Here is a 19,026-nt window from a genome sequence, read left to right as displayed (position 1 = left end):
GTATTTCCTTTATGATTCATATCAAGTCCTTTATTCTGTGGTTAATTTTGTGTTGAAATCCTCAGTCTCCCAGTAAAAGCAGGTCTGTATCAGGGCTGAACAATTTGGGAATATTGCAGTTGCGATTTGATATGCAATTATTTAGTAAGTTTCTCATCTTGTTTACTTCCCAACAAGCAATAAATCATTTTATATTATAACAAACACAATGTTAGGTTGAACTAGGGCTGAACAATTTTGAACAAATAGCTAATTGTGATCATTTTGACCTGTATTGCATATTGGATATGAATTATTGTATGAATGTCATTCTCATATCTAATAAGAAAAATGTACAAAAAAGTAAAGTAAAAAGTAAAGTAGGATTTTTTTGTAAACTATTCTTAAAACATGGCACATGACTGCACAATATGTAATGTATAACATCTCTGCAAAAAAAAAGTTTTAAACTGGTATTTTGACACAAATTTCAGATAAATTAAATATTGCACCTTCTGCGATTTGAAAATTGCAGCAGGCCATACTGCAATTGAATCTAATTTTCAATTTATTGCCAAGTTCTAGTCTGTTTCCAAACAGGAAGTAGGTTAAGTCAGTAGAAAAATCCAAAACGACACAAGAAACGTTTTGGTAGCAAAGTCATTTTGAAAAATAGGATAAAATGGATCCGATTAATCGCGATTAACTACAGGAATCCTGAGATTAATTGAGATTTTCATCCTTTGACAGCCCTAGTTATTATCTAATTGCACAGCATGACATTATAAATCTGACTGCAATAACAGGCAGGCCTAAAACCTAATAATTAATGTATTAAATGTTATCAAATCAAATGTTTATATAGAATTAAATCAACTAATAACACCAAAGCACAAATGAGAAGCTGCCCTGATATTCATGATATTTGACACTACTCAAATATAGTTGAAAATAAACTCTGTAAAGTCAGAGTCTCATAGTTTTACATCGAACAAATACATAAATTAGGTATCAAATATCAAACCAGGATTGTTTCAGTTGCAAGTATTGTGATACTTATTTTGGTATCGGTATCAAAGTTCAAGTTTTGGTTTCATGACAACTCTAGAGGAGAGTTCAGTGTTTGAAAGCCTAACTCTACCCTGACTGCATCCCTCATCCCTCCCCTTTCTGTCACAGTAGTTCATATCTTACCAACAGCTATGAGTCATTACTGCCTCTGTTTGAATATCACATATTCATTGTTAGCGGATGTGATCTATGCCAAACAATATCAGAGTCCCTCCCTGTGACTGTTGTGAGCAAACTGGCCAATTTAAGGATATTACAAAATATCTGTAGGTGACTGTGGAAAGACTTGACATACAGACAAATAAATACTGCAGCATAATGACTAAAGGCTTCACTTATCATCACTGTTCACAAACACAAAGTGTCTGACTGGGGACTAAAACAAGTCAGGTGGGTGATAACATTTGCGGTTTGATTTGTTGTGAGACGAGTTTGGTGCCACACCTGCAGACAAAGCTGTGATTCATCTTCATCAGACACACTTCTGCTGAGAGAGGTTTGCTCTGACTTTTGGACCATTAGGGTTCAGTTATTCTCTCATCAGATTAAACTCTCATGTAAGTTTGAATAAATCATCTGACGTGTATGAGATGAACCTTCAAATTAAAGGCTAATTACACTCATTATCAGTCATTAATCCTTTAAAAGCAGCTGCTGCCTTTCATTGTAATCTCACCCACTACTGTAGCTACTAATCAAAGAGTTACAAGACTGTGAATAAAATCTTAATCACTCATTTGTCTTACTGAGGATGATCACAAAAACAAAGAGGCCCTGTAAGGTCCTGACAGCCTGCTGCCAGGTTTCCACAACACGTGTCAAATATGCAAAAAGGTCAGCGATCAGAATCTGCACTTCCAGAAAAAACAAATGAAGCTATTGAACCAGCTCACCCCGATACTCCTCACATACACATCATGTTTGTCAGTGTTAGTTCATTCCACATTCTTTCCATAGTTACACTCAGTCTGATACGTTTACATGTTTTTATCACCACTCCCAAGACTTTTATCCAAGCTTCTCTCAGAGTTTAATAATTAAAACCATGTGATTATTTTCATATATTCTCAAACCAGGGGTGCTGTACGGGGGAGAAAAGGCCCTGACAGGGGCCTAAAAGTACAACAGTAATATTTCCTCTCATTGAACTATAAGGCTACCAACATAGAGACAACTTTCATCACTCTTTTCTAGTATAAATACAGTCTTTTCTTGTTTTTATTACGATTAAAGTCACATCTGGCTAGGGCTGTTGTAAATGGACCAATCTAGATATTTTGTAGCTGAAAGGTGATGCATGATATAAAACTTGATATTTCTTCTGAATACAAATGATAAATGGTTCCCATTATATCAGTAGAAATCAAATCCTGCTGAAGCCTGTTTGATACCACAGACCAGTATTGATAAGTTCATCATTATTACCTATCAAAATTTGCAGACAAACTCCTAAACACTGTCTAATTTGTACAAAAATATTGGTAGCATTAATGCATATTAAGGCTGGCAAAATGTTCTGCCTCATAAATACCGTGTGTTTTAAAATGCAGTTGTGCAGAGGTGACTTGGGCCATGGCATAGGGGTCTGTATCTTTTCATGGGGCCATGATTCATAAGACACTCTTGCATGAAACTTCAAATAAAAGTCTATCCAAATGTAAGACCCCACCTCTTTTAGAAGCCTGAACTTTGCACACATTCTTTGTGTGATGAAACGTCTAACTGCATGTACTGTCGGAGAAATAGCCGTCCTATACTTTTACAAAGGAGACCTTAACTGTTGAACAACCAATATCCTACATAAAAAAGGTCAAACATTCTACTCTCACAATAACAAAAGCTCTGCACTTTCCTAAAATATTTGCAATATGTTGTTTAATGATGAGGCAGTGAAACAGAGTTGCAAACATGACACTGTCTCAACTTTATTTTTAAATTACTGCTGACATCCAAATCAAACTAGACCTTTTATGTCTTAAAATCACTGCATTTCAATAGTTAAATTCCTTTAATCAATTTCTAAATTACTTATCACTTGTGCCAGGCCAAAACCTTCTATCTCCATTTCTCTTTTCTCTTATGAATCAATGCTTTAGATCAGTGGTTCCCAACCTGTTTTCTTTGGAGCCCCCCCAGTTGTTTCAAAGTTAAGCTGAGCCCCCCCCCAAGACCTTTTACAAAAAATCTTATAGCTTCATATGTTGCCAAAAATTAACATCCCTTTAATTGTTTCATTGATAAAACCTTCAGGAAATGGCTATTCACAAGTTTTCCTTACCAAAAGACCACTGTATAAACTGTTTATTAAGTGCTTTATCGTGATTTTACTTAATATTTGCAAATCTAATTTTGACAACCTCCGAGCAAACAAAGCCTCGTGCCCCCCCTGAGATCTTTGGCGCTCCCCCAAGGGGGTCCCAGACCCCAGGTTGGGAACCACTGCTTTAGATCACCTTTTACATCTTTCTGTGGGTTTTACACAATTAAAACCAATAAAAGTGTCAAGCATAATACTGACAATTAACACTCACTGTTGAATTGTTTTAAAATATACAGTATGTTTGCTGAGTGCTGCATGGCGACGCAGAGGTTAGCACTGTTGCCTCACAGCAAGAAGGTCCCTGGTCAGATTCCCAGTCAGGGCAGAGTTTGGATGTTCTCCCTGTATGGCGTGGGTTCTCTCCAGCTTCATCCCAGCACCAAAAACATACTCATTAGAATAACTGGTGACTCTAAATTGGCCGTAGCTGTGAATGTGAGTGTGCCTGGTTGTCTGTCTCTATATGTCAGCCCTGTGATTGACTGGTGACCAGTCCAGGGTGTACCCTGCCTCTCGCCCAATGACAGCTGAGATAGGCTCCAGCCTCCCTGTGACCCCCAGTGGGATAAGGGGTATAGAAAATGGATGAAGTATTTTTTTCTCTTCCCAAAAAAGTGGTGATTCTGGAGATAGAAGGTTATGGCCCGAAGCAGCAATATTAAAATCTCTCCCCTTTTGCATTCCAAACACAAATGTTTAAGTCTACAGTGTAAACCAGTTCTTACTGTTGTATTATTTGTGTATAAAATAAAATGTTCTCTTTTATTTTAGTTCCAATTTTTCAGCACAACAAAAAACAATGCTGCAATAATTTAGATTTTATAAGATGCTGACTTTCAGATTTATAATTAAGTAACACCAGTGTGGTGTGAAAGCATGACTTAGAGCTAGGAGACAGCCTCAAAGTGCCTCTGCAGTAAAATATACTGTTTAACACTGCTATACATTAAGAAATATGTAGGAGTGCATGTACAAAGTGACTCCTTTAAGCCTAATGATTGCCCTTTAATGTGAAGAGTGCAGTTTACAGGAGTCCACATTTAGCTGCAATCAAGCTCAGAGATTTTCCATAAAAAAAACATCACTCTTCTTATAGGGGCACAGACTGCCTGCCAGTTGTATAGTGGTGTGTGCAGAAGTGTTATACTCTTAATAACAGTTGCACTACACCACTGGCCACGCCCCATGTATGCTGTCGGCTCGGGTTCTGTTCCAGCCCATGGCTCCTTTCCCACGTCTGATCCCCACTCTCTCATCCCTGTTTTCAAGTCTGTCCACTCTGAATGAAGGCATAAAATGCCCTAAAATATGTCTAAAAAATATTCATTGTTGTGCTTTTTCTTTGCAGTTTGTGCTATCTTAAGTTAGGGGGACTTTTCTTCTTGTGTGGATAAAAATCTGCTTTTATCTTGGAAGGAAACAAGGACCTTCTTGTTTCCATCATTGCCATCACCTACCTGGTTTTTAACTTTTCCTTTATCTGCATTAAAATGCTGACTAGATTTGTAGTTATGATTCAAACAAACAGCTCTGTTGCTGCACAACAGCAGTGTCTGCATAACAAAAGGAACATGACACCACATGTTCACCTGAGTGCAGACACACAGAAGCTCAAACTCACACCTGAGGCTACCTCGGCTCAACCATCTCACACGTCCTGACACACACGACAAGAGCGTGGACTGCAGAGCACGCGTCCATGGTAACCAACACGGCCCGTTTCCTCCTGTGTGTCAAACGGCGCCTGTCTTCACTTGTTGTGACTTTGGCCTGTTTGGAGGATCTGGACCTGCACCCTTTGAAGAGCTGGCTGAGGCCCCTCAGGCCTCTGTCTACCTCAAGAGGAATGAGGGCCGTTGAATGGGATGAAAGAGGGTCTACTGCCAGACTTTGAGCCTTCAGGACACAAAAAGAGAAGGAGTCAGGAAAAGAGGGGGGATATAGAGGTGGGATTCCTCTCATCAACCACACCCACACCTCCAGACCAGCTCATATGCACACCTCCCTCACCCTCTAGGGCTGCTGTAAGGATGGAGGCTTCATCTTTTAGACTTTAGTCAGATAAGGTATCAAGACATAAAATATCAGGCTTTACATATTGTTCCTGAACAGTCCCTGCTTCCCAGAGTCCCAATAAAACATAAAATTATCTTTTAAATCCTGTTAGATTAGGAGTACTTCCTGTTAAATTCAGGGACTGTATGTAATGCTAAAACTGATTGTGTTTGGACAATCCCAGCTGGTATTTGTCCTAAGGCAGAGTCCACCCTAGACCGATTACTGGTCAATCACACGACAGACGTACAGAGACAATCAACAAGGCATGCTCACACAAACACCTACACACAATTAGCCATCATTTAACCAAATAAACAGGTTTTTGAACAGTGATTTGAAGCCAGAGTGCCATGAGAAAACCCATGTAAGCATGGTTAGAACATGGGAACTCCACACAGAAAGGTTCGAACCAGAACCCTGTTGTTGTGAGGAGACAGTGGTAATCCTGCACAACCATGCAGCAGGCTAAAAGCAGACTAAAATATCAAAATATTGTGTAGCTGAACTTAATGTGCAGACAATTCTTTCTGCAGAAGAGGATCAAGATTTACCATCAAAGTTACGATGAAAATGTGTGCACATACAATAGTGAGTAGCAAGATGTGCAATGTTGGCCAAGTCATCTGATGCATGTCATGCTGCCACTTCTGTGTTGTTTAAGGAGAACCAAAACTGTGGGCTTTCTAATTTCTATGATTCAACCACATTAAAGTCTGTTAATACAATCAGAAGTCAGACGACTGGAGAGGGGTGTGGCTGCAGACTGAACATCTCTGGCAGCCACTCTCACAGAGCGTTCATCTGAGAAACCATCTCTGTTTGAAGGGAAGTACATGCTAAAACTTTCAAAATAAAATCTGATTAAACTTTGATCATGGTTAGGGTAAGGGTTAAGGTAAGGGTTAAACCAAATGTTATCAGTTAAAAGTAAACAGTCTGCTTACAGGAAAAAAGCTTGCCCTATGAAAACATTCTAATGTAGAAAACATGGCTTACATAGCTCTGTTAGCTGCTTAAGCTATGTAGATAGCATAGCTACATCGCTAAAGCTAAGTTCTCAAAGCAGCTACTTAAGTTTTATGTTGTCTACTTTGCCAGCTATCTTAAGCTATGTTTGCAAAAGCTCATTTTGCTAAAGCTATCTTAGCTACATTGGCTTATGAAGTAATATTAATTATGTAGCTAGAATAGCTATGTTAGCTTTAGCCATCTTAGACAACTTTCAGAACAGAAATACACACTAAAACTTTCAAAATAAAACTGAATAAAACTTTTGTTTATAGTAAGAGTTAGGGTCAAGGTAACCCTTAGGATGCTAAAAGTTAAAAGTTAAAAACCTGACCTGCAAAACCTGATTACAAACATTTAATATAGCTAACTAAACAGTCTGCTTACAGGAAAAAAGCCCATCTTCCATGAAAACATTCAAATGGAGAAAACGCTGCTTAAGCTATGTAGATAGTGTAGCTACGTAGCTAACATAGCTAAAGCTGCATTCACAAAGCAGCTACCTAAACTCTACAACTTCTACATAGCAAAGATAGCTACATTTGCTTATACTCATGTTGCTTCAGCTAACTTTGCTACATTATCTTATGAAGTAAAATGAATTACGTAGCTAGAATAGCTATGCTAGCTTTAGCCATCTTAGACACCTTTCAGAACAGAAATACACACTAAAACTTTCCAAATAAAACTGAATAAAACTTTTGTTTATGGCAAGAGTAAGGGTTAAGGTAGCCCTTAGGATGTTAAAAGTTAAAAACCTGACCTGCAAAACCTGATTGGAAAACATTTAATAAAGCCAACTAAACAGTCTGCTTACAGGAAAAAAAGCTCATCCTCCATAAAAACATTCCACGGCAGAAAACGTATGAACCTGTTTGCTGCTTAAGCTATGTAGATAGTGAAGCTACATAGCTAACATAGCTAAAGCTAAACTCAAAAAGCAGCCACTTAAACTCTACGTTTTGTACATTTTTACTAAGTTAGCTACATTTGCTAAAGCTCATGTTGCTTCAGCTAACTCAGCTACATTGGCTTATTAAGTAATATATTTTATAGCTAAGCAAAAGCGAGCCACCGTTCATGTAACTACTTCTTAAATGGACCTGTGCATAATTTAATCCCTGATTAGACCTCTGACCTTTTTCTCTATTTTATCCATGAAATGTTTCTTAGTCTGTTATGTTTGCAATGTGGTTGTTTTTTTAATCTTTCTTTATAAATAAAGTTGTTTTTTTTTCATCTAAAACTGAAAATATGTTGTTAAGGTTATTCTGTTCTGACAGAGATGATGTTTCAGATGAACGATTAAGGTCTGCAGACAGACTCTGCACAGTGCATGCCTTGGTGTATCTCTTGCATGTTAACATGGTCGGGCTACAGATGATGTCACTGCTGTCACAGATCCACCGGCATGATGCTCCAGGCAGACACTCAGTTCAGCAAGGCCAGTCAGTGAGTGTTTTCCAGCAAATAAAGAGTCTGTTGACAGCACAGACATGCTGATCATTAATGTTAAAGCTCTAGGTGTGTGCTGCCAGTGTGTATGTAATTAATGTATGGTGCAGGTCGCATTTGCACAACTATCTTGCAGATCAAGATTTTAACAATACAACAGTTTAGCCATATTTTAGCCTTTAACTGCATGTCGCAGGGCCTAAAATAACAACAGAAACTGTTATCATTAAGTTTGATATGGAAAGGTTTTAACTTTTCACCACATCTCTCAAATCTGGACGTAAGGTTGAATTTTTTTCTAAAATTATGATTTTTTTTGCTCATGGTACTTTATACTTTCAAAACTTTTTTTTATGCCACAGGATATCAGACTATACAACTATACAACCTTCCCAGACCAAAACTTCCACCAGTAATAGAAAGCACTGTCTAAATTGCACTATGACTTTGTGCATTTGAGGTATCAGTATGGTTTAATTTTGACTAGCATCATGTCAACGTTTAAATGGTATTGAGAACACCCTCAAATCTATGCAACAACAGATGCATGCTTCTTTCACACTGTATGGGGGGGATACATTGTATCAGAAGCTGCTGATATGAGGATTATAATCCCAGTCTGGTATTTGTATGTTGTGTAATCCAACATGTTTGAGGTATCTGTCTGCCCCGGTGCCTCCTGGTACCACAGAGGAATGTTACGAGGAGTCTATATGTGTCACGCTCTTTACCTTCCTACTGAACCGCTGTGTTTATACAACACACAGCAAGGACGAGGGGGGGAAGGTGCTTAGAGACACGCTTCACAGGTTAGTAAAGGAGTCGCAACCCCTAAACCCTCCCCGGGGGTGAAGCGGAGGGCGAGGAGGGGGTGAGTTCTAGGAAAGTCTAAGTTTCCCTCTGGTGAGTGTTCAGTCTCAGCCTGTTGTGGAGTTTAAGTGTAGAGTTCCTTGTGTGTCGGGGAGACTTGTAAAGACGTAATGGGAGTCTTTTATGTGCTGAAAACTGAAACCACTTTTAGCAGTATGCTAACTGCTGTCATTTAAATAACAGCATGTTTAGCAGGTTCATGTTAGTGTTGCTTTAGGCGAGACTTAGGTGTTAGGCTGTAACAGGAGCACAAAAACGATGGCATTTAAGAGTTATATTAGTAACCAGACAGCTTATTAGGCTAGCTGCCAGAGTCCATTACAACAAATCTGGTCAAATGACTCAATTGATTAGCTTTTAATGAAGCAAAAGTTGATCAAATCCTCTCGTTACTCCTGATTCTGCAAGTTTTTTTTCTGCAGTAGGGTCTTTGGAACAATCAATGTAACCGAAACAGAAAAATCCCATGCAACCAAAAAGATGCAAAGTAACAAAACTTTTGGCAACCGTATTCTGAAAGAAAGTTCTTCATTAAAAACAGTACTGAAACAAACTCTCCGTATACACCGGAGCATGTCACTGTAAATGGTTTCAGTCTGCCTGCAGAGCAGCGGGTCAGTCTGTTTAGGAGGAGGGGGAACAGCCGGCAGCACAATGACTGCACCGAGCAGGATGATTTATCAGCAGTCGGAGGCCTGACGCTGGACGTCTGCTCCATTTGCGTGGTCCCCGCTTCCTTAAACGCTCCCAAATGAGCTGACAAGCAACCCAGCCCAACCCCAATGCTACATCTGTACACCGGCAGGAGGAGGGACACGTCCAGACCTCCTCCACATGTGGCTATGTGCAAATTTAACTGAAAGGAAATAACAAGAAAACTACTTAGGCCAACATGAGACTGGAAAATGCAAAGAGGAGCACACAAAGCTGAGTGGGATATTTCCTTTGTCTTTAAAAAACACTATTCTTGAAGTCTTGTACTTTGAGGGGGAGTAAATGTGGCACTAATAAGAAAGCAGACAAGCAAAAACAGAGTAAATGATGGAAAACAGATCGAACAGGAGAGCAGAGGGGTGAGGCTGAAGCGAGCCTCTCTGCCGCTGTAAAAATGTCACAGCTGCTCGTTTCAAACACACTGGATGTGGAGGAACGGAGAGGAGTCACAGAACAGCAACAACAGCAGGGAGATGGTTTGGTTTGTTCCTGGAAACAAAGAGAAAAGATCTCCTCTGTTCATAGTGTGTTTCAGGAAGCAATTAGAAGTGTAGGAAAATAAAAACAGCTGGTTATGTCATTGATTTTATTTCCCTATAAAGTGTACCCAAGCAGTGGTACAGTGACCGAAATGTGACCCAGAGGGAGGGTGTGTGAGTGAGGGAGTGTGTGTAACTTCAGAGCACCACGAGGCACACTTAAATCCCACTGAGAGGAGGTAGGGCTGGGCAATATTAACCAAAAATACCATCTTAATATTGTTACAGATGAGTACAGAATGTACCCAAACTTATATGATATGATTCTAATAAAAGTCAAACAACACTGAAATCAGTTTGAGACTTTGGTAAGAAAATAGGAGTTCCAAACATCCAATAGTGGAAAGTTTTTTATTTTCAAAAAATGCAGATAATCTCCTACACACTGTTTTAGTTGCACAAAAACATGCATGCAAAGCATTTTTATATATTGAAGTCTTCTAAACTCTTAAATGCCACATTTCTCAAAATGATTGAATCTTCATTAATTTAATGATTAGTAGTATGAAAAAGTACAAAAACCTTTACCATCTTTATACATTTTCTACCAATAGAGAGAGAAAATTATATAAATTGCACCATTAAATTGGCAACATTTAGAAAAGTAGGTGGATTTGTTTAATCTGACTCATCAGACAGATTGCTCACATCGTCTTTGGGGCAACTGTGACTTAGCTGGAGAGTGGGTCATCTCTGAACTGGAAGGTCAAAGTTCAACCCTGCAATGCAAGACACTTAACCCCATGTTGCTCCCATTGCTGCATTTGCCAAATCTGGACAGTGATTAGTGGTGAGCAATAAACAAACACAAAATAGTTTTTAGCGATCTTCACTGGTTTAAATGCATGCATTGTGTTGTGGTGCAAACATAATGCATAACTGATGCCAACATTAGCAAAGCAGTCAGCAAGTCAGTCTAAAGCCTGGTAGACACTGAGCAATTTTGAGCCGTCCCAGACAGAAGATGACCAATGGTGGTTGTGGCTCTAAAAAGGTCGCCCTACGCCGCATTGTTGTCTTCCAACTAAAAATGGCCTGGGACAAATTTCTGACAGTGTTAGAAATTTAGGACGTCAGTCTCACAGTGTGACTGCTGCTTGATCCCAGATGTTTTCTAAGCCCATTAAGCAGCTTTACTGTTGCTTTGCTTCATTATTTATCACAGCACTGGTGGCAAAAATGGACGACTTGTCATCGTACAGTCTGCACACATCAAACTTGATGTCATGTGAGATCCATGTCGCACCGTGAAACTTACAAGATTACTAAAAATGCAGAATCTGTTGGGGCTTTAGTCCGCTTGCTTTTCAGGGCATCTCACACAATGTGCTGCATTGGATCAACTCAGTTTGAATGAGTCCAGCACTGCAGCGATTCATCTTGTAACAACTTAAACATTATTTCAGTCCACTTGTTTTAGGGCCGCAATGAGTCAAACAAGAAAGCTTTAGCATTAAAAGAGGTCAGAGAAGCAGCTGTACACTCTGTAGCTGCTAAAGCTAAGCTAAATTAATGCAGCAGGAGAGAAATGAAACTTTAAAGTGCAGGTGCAGTTACAAAGAAGAGAACACAGAGAGACTTGTACGGTAATTTTTCTATGATCTTATGCTCACTTTTCACTGTGGTTTATTGCTCTTATTTTAATAAAGAAATGTCCAGTTGTGATAAAATTATCATTAGCTAAATCCATGCAAATCTTTTTACCGGCTGCCGTTGTTTACAGGTTTGCAGTCACATCAACTTCTTCTTCTACTCAGTCTTCTGAATGCTGAAGAAGACTGAGTTGAAACATGTGCCACATTGTGCCTTGAATTAAACTACTAGCCCTAGTAGGATCCATTGGTAGTTTGCTCTGACCAGGGCACCCCTGAAATCTGATTGGCCACCCTGACATCCTTAAAAATGATTGGCTTTTTGTTCTGTTAATTATAAATAGAAAACTGTGATAGGCTGTTCTAAGCTTGCCATTTTTGACGATTAATAACAACAAGTGACCCAACACTAATCCTGTCAATATAATGTTGTACTTACTATACAAATACTCAAAAATTAAAATGATAATTACAAATTCAGACTAAGCATTTCAATAGATCCTTTAATGATCGATGGCTAGTAGTTTTTCCTCCTGTCTTTTCCCTGAGCATTAGGCCTGTAAAAATGTGATATATTGCCCAGCCCTATAGGAGGAGCTTTGAGCTGGTGAGGCTGATAACAAGTGAACCCTCATCTCTCCACACACGGACACAAGGACTCAGTCCATCCTCGTCACCTTGTACCTCTTAACTTCCTTCATGGAGTTATTAACTCCCTGATTGGAGAGCTTTCCTCTGGGCTCACCCCTATTTAGTTGTCATGGTGGCATGACCTGAGCACTTATTAGCTGACCCTTGGGATTAGTCCAAGCCAAAAAAAAAAAAAAAAAAAAAAGGGAGGGGAGGGAGTGGGGTTAAGCCTTCACCTCGAGGTGCTTGCTGCAGCATCTCACAAAAACCTTAATTAAATTGCTGAGACACCGAGTCAGGAATGTTTGCTTTGCTCTCCCGCTCGGCCGTACGCACCTCGGCCCATCGCTCCTTCTCCACCTCTCTTTGCTTTTCCCAAACTCCAACTCCATGCTGCGTTTGTTTTTCTCCCTGCTCACCAACTGATATTAATTTGGAGAGCTCTTATTGTACTGAAAACTCCCCACAGAGCACACAGACAGTGAAGGAAGCAGGGTGCAATGTGAGGTGAAGACAGCGGCTCATGGTCTGCATATCACTGCTCAGAGTTATTAGATTTCTCTGAAGCTGTGCAATACAAACTCTCCCCGATGTACTGCTCTGAGGTCTGAACACCATGTGCAGATTTACATAAAGTACCAAGGTGTACAGAGATATGAGAGGTGTTTTCAAAGGGACAGTGGGTGGAATTTCTGCACAATAAAAAAATGAATGTGCCTATGTCACACCATTGCCTGTTGCAATAGAACATGTCTAATTGAGGCAGCTGCCATGACGAAACATGCAGTCAAAACTTATCAAAACTCCACAAAGTGATGCCATATAGACTGAAAGACATGTGTAAGTGTTGCCTTTAGCCAAACATGAGCACACACAGATCTTACAAACCAAGCATGTCCATGCAATCTACTTCCTGCGTGTGTTTGAGCACAACAGTCAGACATGTGTCTGTTTCTGGCTGCAACAAGAAGACACATCTGCACAGTCACATATACTAATGCATGTGTTCTTGGTATGAAAAGATATTAGCAGACATTAAAATTTCTGCCAAAATATCAGCCTACGTTAGCTTTGATTATCATCTATATGTTCAAATAAGTTTGTGGAGTTTTATGTTTCCTCATTCCTTCAACTTTAAAGACTGTTTTATGCGCTGATTTTTGTAACCTGTTGATCCTTATGGCTTAAAGAGCATATGAAGGGCCTTGTTCCATAGCCGTACTTCACACCAATATTCTTTGTTGCTACGTTACAAAAAATGACTCCTGCTTTCCTCGGTAGAAAAATGTTGTTTTAAAGTGGCTCTATGTGCTTCACATTTCTTTATTCCAAGGAAATATCACACAGAAGGCATGCAGACAATGTAAAGGAATCCTGTCTTGACACAGGCTGCAGCTGCAGACTAGGCCTGAATGATTTTGGAAAATAATCTAATTTCGATTTTTTTCCCCCGATTTTGCAATTGCAATTTAATATGCAATTATTCCTCAACTTTCTTTTATTCCTTAACAAGGGCCGAACAATTCTTTAAAAGTATCTAATTCTGATGATTTTGACCCGTATTGCAGACTGGATATGAATTGGTACGTTGAAGGGTTTTTGTCATTCATATATTTAATAAGAAGAAAGTACAAAAATCAAGAAGGTAGGATTTTTGTGGACTATTTTAAAAAAGAAAGGGCATGCATAACATCTCAGCAGCAAAAAAAAAAAAAAAATTAAAACTGGTATTTTAACATAAATTTCAGGTGAAGAAATACAATAATAATAAAAAGAAATATACCTTTTTTGGTTTGAAAATTACAGCATGCCATATTGCAATTTAATCTAATTTACGGTTAACTGCCCAGCCCTTCTGCAGACCTAAAAACCTTACCCTTAAAAAAAGACGAGCCAGTTTCTCTTTAGCTATTGTCAGAAGTCCCGCCCCTTCTTGATTTTGATTGGCAAGTAAGGGAGAAGAGACTATGATGAGTGCAGCGCTGCTCAATCAGTTGAAAGGTTTTCAACTGTGACTGCTTTGAGTGCAGCAACAAAACCAGTTTTGTTTTTTTACTACACTGGTTTTGAATAGAAAATAAGCGCTGCTAGAGCTAAAACGCCAGCTATGGACATAGGCACTAAGAAATAAAATTTTAGGTCAGATCTACATATATAAATATCTGTAGTGACTAAATGAATCTGCACCTATAAGCATATCAGACATTGGCCTAATAATTTATTCTTATGAAACACTGATCACTCAAAACTTTGTGACTCTGCAGACACTAACTGTGGTGTTACTGTCTCTGCAGACACTCATAATGGGCAAACAAACGACATGGCTGCACATTTAACATTATTTTAAAGGAAGACAAGAGCCCTCAATAGCAAAACACACCTGCCTGGACTGTCACCAGTTAATCCAACATGAGTTAAACTGCAACACCAGGACTTATGTGCATGCACTGACACTGATTGCTGACACTAAGAGTGAACATTACTCAGTCTCAGCATTGACAGTAACAGTAATATGATGACAGCACATGCTGGCTGTAAGATAATATTGATTCTTTGATTGAAAGCGAGGCCTTACGTGTGTCAGTTCAGTTTCACTTCCACGGCAGGGTGAGGCAGGTAATCATTCCCTAATTCCTGCTTATCTTTTGTTATTGTTTTGATAGTGAGCCCCCTGGTGGTTGAATTTTCAAACTACACTTTTGAGCTTCTTTTCTTACTTCTAAACAACCCTTTTATTCTGTTACTGCACAATTTATCAATCCCTCTACTAAGAAATTCATCTTTCTGCAGGGTGATGTGTACATGCAAATAATTCAGTTAAAGCTGCAGATTCCAGTTTTTTCCATGAACAGGAATAATCCAGGAGTCGTGCATCAAAGAGATGTTAAAAAAAATCCTCCCAGAGCACAATGGCTTCTGCAGATTCCTTTTTTGTTGGAAAAAAAAACATTTTTTTCTTGAAATAACAAAAAAAGGCAGCAACCCCCTTACATTTGTCTTCCTTAAAGTGGCACGAGTTCACTATTTATGCAGAATCAAATTGTTTCTACTAAATCACTGTGCAGGTGAATAATCATGTGTTTTATTTATCATGTATCAAAGTTATTTCAGCACCAAAGACTATTCGATTTCATTCCGTTTTTAGTTTGAATTCATGTAAATAAAAACTAATAAAACAGAAAAATGCCTGTTTCCCAGAGAAGATGACATGCTTTTTCTTCCGTGCAAAAACATCACTGTCAATGCACAAGTTTTGGAAACACACAAGCAAAAAAAAAAGGTCAAATTTTCAGAACATTTTTGATAATTTTGCAGAAAATGACTTGATGCATCACAAAGGCAGGCTTCCTCTTACTTATGTGAGTGCCTGTTAGATCAGAGGTCTGATTATGGAGGTGTGAGTAAAAGAATAAGAGGTTAAGATTATCACCCCCCTACAGGTGATAACCACAGGCAGATTTATCTTTAGGCAGTTGCCTGCAGACTCGTGCTCTTAGGGTCCTCAGCATATAATCCTAATGTGCATCAGATAATGACATACATGTCTCAAATGACTGTTAAAAGGCCAGGATTAATTTCAAAAAGCATCAGAATAGATTACCATCATCTATAAAGTCTCTAGGGAGGAGCTCTGGACAGATACAGAAAGGTGCAAGCACCTCAAAAGGACCAAAAATGTCTTCAGATCAAGCAATTAGACTTAAGCAGATCCATATAAGCATATTGGAATAATAAATTGATGCATACTGTGAGGTGAGATGTGCACCATGTACTGAAACATGCTAAAACATTTAACTGTATTGAGATAAAGTTACAATGCTCAAGCTGATGAGTGAGTGCTGCTGAGTAAAATTTATATTTGGGTATGTCCAGTAGTTCTCTGGCTTTGGCAGCAGGCAAGAGAAACTTAGACATATTTCTCCACTTCCACTGATCACATTTAGTCTTTGCCTGGGGCCTCCAGATTACTAAAACAGCCTCTACAGCCACCAATGGGGAGCACACAGATAACGTCATTTCAGATCAAAAGTATGGATGATATTGTCTCATCCAATGTGAAAGGATCCATTTATTTTTGAAACTTTACATATTATCCAACCATACCTGCTATGCACTAGAGCTGGGCAATTAATCACAAATTAGATTAAATCGCAATATGGCATGCTGCAATTTTCAAATAGCAGACTGTGCAATATTTCTCTAACCTGAAACGTGTCAAAATACCAGTTTGATGCAATCTTTTTTCTTTTTTTATGCTTTATACCAGTGTTACTCAACCCTGCTCAACCAAAGAGCCAAATTATTGAAAAATACATCTGCAAGAGCAACAATCTAAGTGTTGAAAGTGGCAAAAACAGTTTGAAGTAGCAATAACAACAAGTTAAAGGTGGCAAAAATGGTCAAAAAGCAAAAAAAAATGGGTGAAAAGGGGTGAAAATGGGGAGGAAAAGGGTAAAAAGGGTCAGAAAGTAGAAAAAAATGGGTGAGAAGTGACATCACAACAAGTTACAGTTGGCATAAAATGGTCCAAAAGTGGCAAAACCATGGCAAAAAATGAGTGAAAAGTGACTAAAATGGGCAAAAAGCAGTCGAGAGGGTCAGGGTCAACACAACCTTAAACTGTCAACCTCATTTTCATCAGTGATGAAATACAGGGAAAAAAAGCAGCACTGATGAGAAATCATTTGGAATTTCAATAAATTAGAAAGATAAGTTTAAAGGCTCAAATCTGAGGTAAAAATTCCAATTTATTAGTTTAAAGGATCAGAATACAATATTGAAAATAGAAAAATAATGTTTTTAAAGAGCAAATATATGAGGAGAAAGTTTAAATCATAAGTTTGAAAGGTCAAAATATGAGATCAAATTTGAAATCATGAGTTTAAAAGTCAAAATATGACTTAAAATTTTAAATTGTGAGTCTGAAAGTTCAAAATATGGGATTAAAAATCTAAAATTAGGAGTTGAAAAGGACAAAGCATGAAATGAAAAGTCAAAATCATAACATTGAGTATCACTTCTTTATACATTATTCAAACCTTCAAGTATCTATTCATTTATTTATTTAGAAAAGTCTTTCTTTTCTTGCTCATGCATTTATTTTTCTTCATCAAAATTAGAATAATCTGAGAAATAATCATCCCCTTCAATAAAGCAACTGATATCAATTCGCTATGTGAGCCAAAATCACAGTAAGATTGTTGTTTTCTAAATTTAGCCCTAGTTTAACTTATCTAATATTGATCTTGTTATAATATAGAATGATTTCCTGCTTATGTTTGTTGAACAACAGAAAAATGAGGAACCTAAATAATCGCATTTTAAATCGCAATATTGCAGGGAAAAAAATGCAATTAGATTATTTTTGCAAATCGTTCAGCTATACTGTGCACAACTTTTGCAGACAGAATGATGCCATTTCCACAAGTTTTAGTCTGAAACCAGAACATTTTTGGCTCAGAGAGGTTCTCTCTTCCTTTACATGACTGATAGAGGAATTAAACCGCTAATTATAGAGCTTTTATGAAGATAATAAAGATGTTATCATCAAAGACTGCATGAAACCACCTGTACTGCACCAATGCGCAACACTTACGCGCACTGAGGCGCATCCTGACAGGGAAACCTTACATCCAGACACCTTAAAGTCAAACTTTTAAATCCACTATCAGCCTCCACATCCCAGTGGGAGTATGATGATGAGTCTCCAGAGATCAGCAGCCAATCACACACGGATTTAAGTCTCTAATCTGAGGTGAAAGCAAACAGCCACGGGTGACAGAGCCCACGCAGAGGCGGATAACGACCTCTAATCAGATACATGGGACACAAACACGGTCCGAGACAACGAGCCCGATAAGATTTAATCCTGTTTCCACATTTCTCCACAGGAAACACTCCACTCACTGTGTCTCTGTCCGGAGCCTCCCTCTGAGCGCGTCTCGCGGCTGATCCTGACCCGAGATAGTGACCCGTGCGCCGGGTACAGGAATGCGAGGAGACGTTCCACAAGGGAAGGCTTTCACATGCGAAGCACGCTGGGTAAGTTTTTAAAGCCCCCGGAGAAGCTGGAGGCTGGATCAATTATCAGAGCCTCTCACTGTGTCACTGTTGCAGAGTAACCGATTAACTGTGAGGCTGGAATCGATAACACAGCATCTGGAGTCTGCAAGCACGAGGAGGAGAGGGGTTCGTGGAAAAGGCTTTAAAACCCTCTCATGTGTGCAGAGGAGCGTGCATGGCTACAGGTCTACTCAGATGTGTGCAGAGTGAGGAGAAAAGCATGTCTGCGCTGAACTCAGGTCTAAAACTCGCAGGAGAACCTTACCTTGGTACAGTAATCCAAAGTCCGCCGGAATGCGCCCGAGCAGCTTTACCCAAACTTTTTATCCACTTTATCGGCGTGTCTCCAAATGCAAACCGAGAGAAATAAACGTCCTGTCTTCCTCAGCGGCAGGTTTCCAGTCCTCACAGAGTTCAGACCTGAATGTGGATCAGTGCAGCCTCAGTCAGTCCGCTGCGTCTGTCAGAGGTGGACACCGGGCTCCGGCCGAGGTTCAGGAGCGCACAGACTCTGCAACAATAGCGCTCATTCAAGAGAAGGAGGCGAGTAGTTAAACAAGCTGAGGGAAGTGGGAGGGACTGTGTGGAGCCGGAGCGCGCGGCTGTGCGCGTCCCCGAGGCAGCATGCACCTGTAAAATGCATTCAAGACAGAAAGATGCTTCCAGGGGCGGGTGTAGAAGTTTGGAGGACCCCTGCTGAGGAGCAGTGTGAGACCCCTCTCTAATT

The 19,026-nt window shown here is 39.3% G+C and overlaps 1 protein-coding gene across 2 annotated transcripts in view; it reads right to left on the bottom strand.

The window, feature by feature from the left end:
* The window catches only part of LOC121509108 (vasorin-like), a 55,078-nt gene extending 36,273 nt beyond the window's left edge, over nt 1-18,805 (bottom strand). Inside the window, exons 1-2 of one of the 2 annotated variants that reach the window (XM_041786341.1) lie at nt 18,565-18,805; nt 5,004-5,266 (exon numbers count right to left, since the gene is read on the bottom strand). The gene's annotated coding sequence lies outside the window, so the exon portion shown is untranslated. The remainder of the gene's footprint in view (nt 1-5,003; nt 5,267-18,564) is intronic. The other variant, XM_041786340.1, reaches the window with a different exon arrangement.
* Nucleotides 18,806-19,026: the final 221 nt, after the last annotated feature.

The sequence above is a fragment of the Cheilinus undulatus genome, linkage group 4, assembly GCF_018320785.1.
Source record: "Cheilinus undulatus linkage group 4, ASM1832078v1, whole genome shotgun sequence".
Taxonomy (NCBI): domain Eukaryota; kingdom Metazoa; phylum Chordata; class Actinopteri; order Labriformes; family Labridae; genus Cheilinus; species Cheilinus undulatus.
Note: the sequence above shows the minus strand (reverse complement) of the source record. Positions and strands in the feature narration are given on the sequence as shown.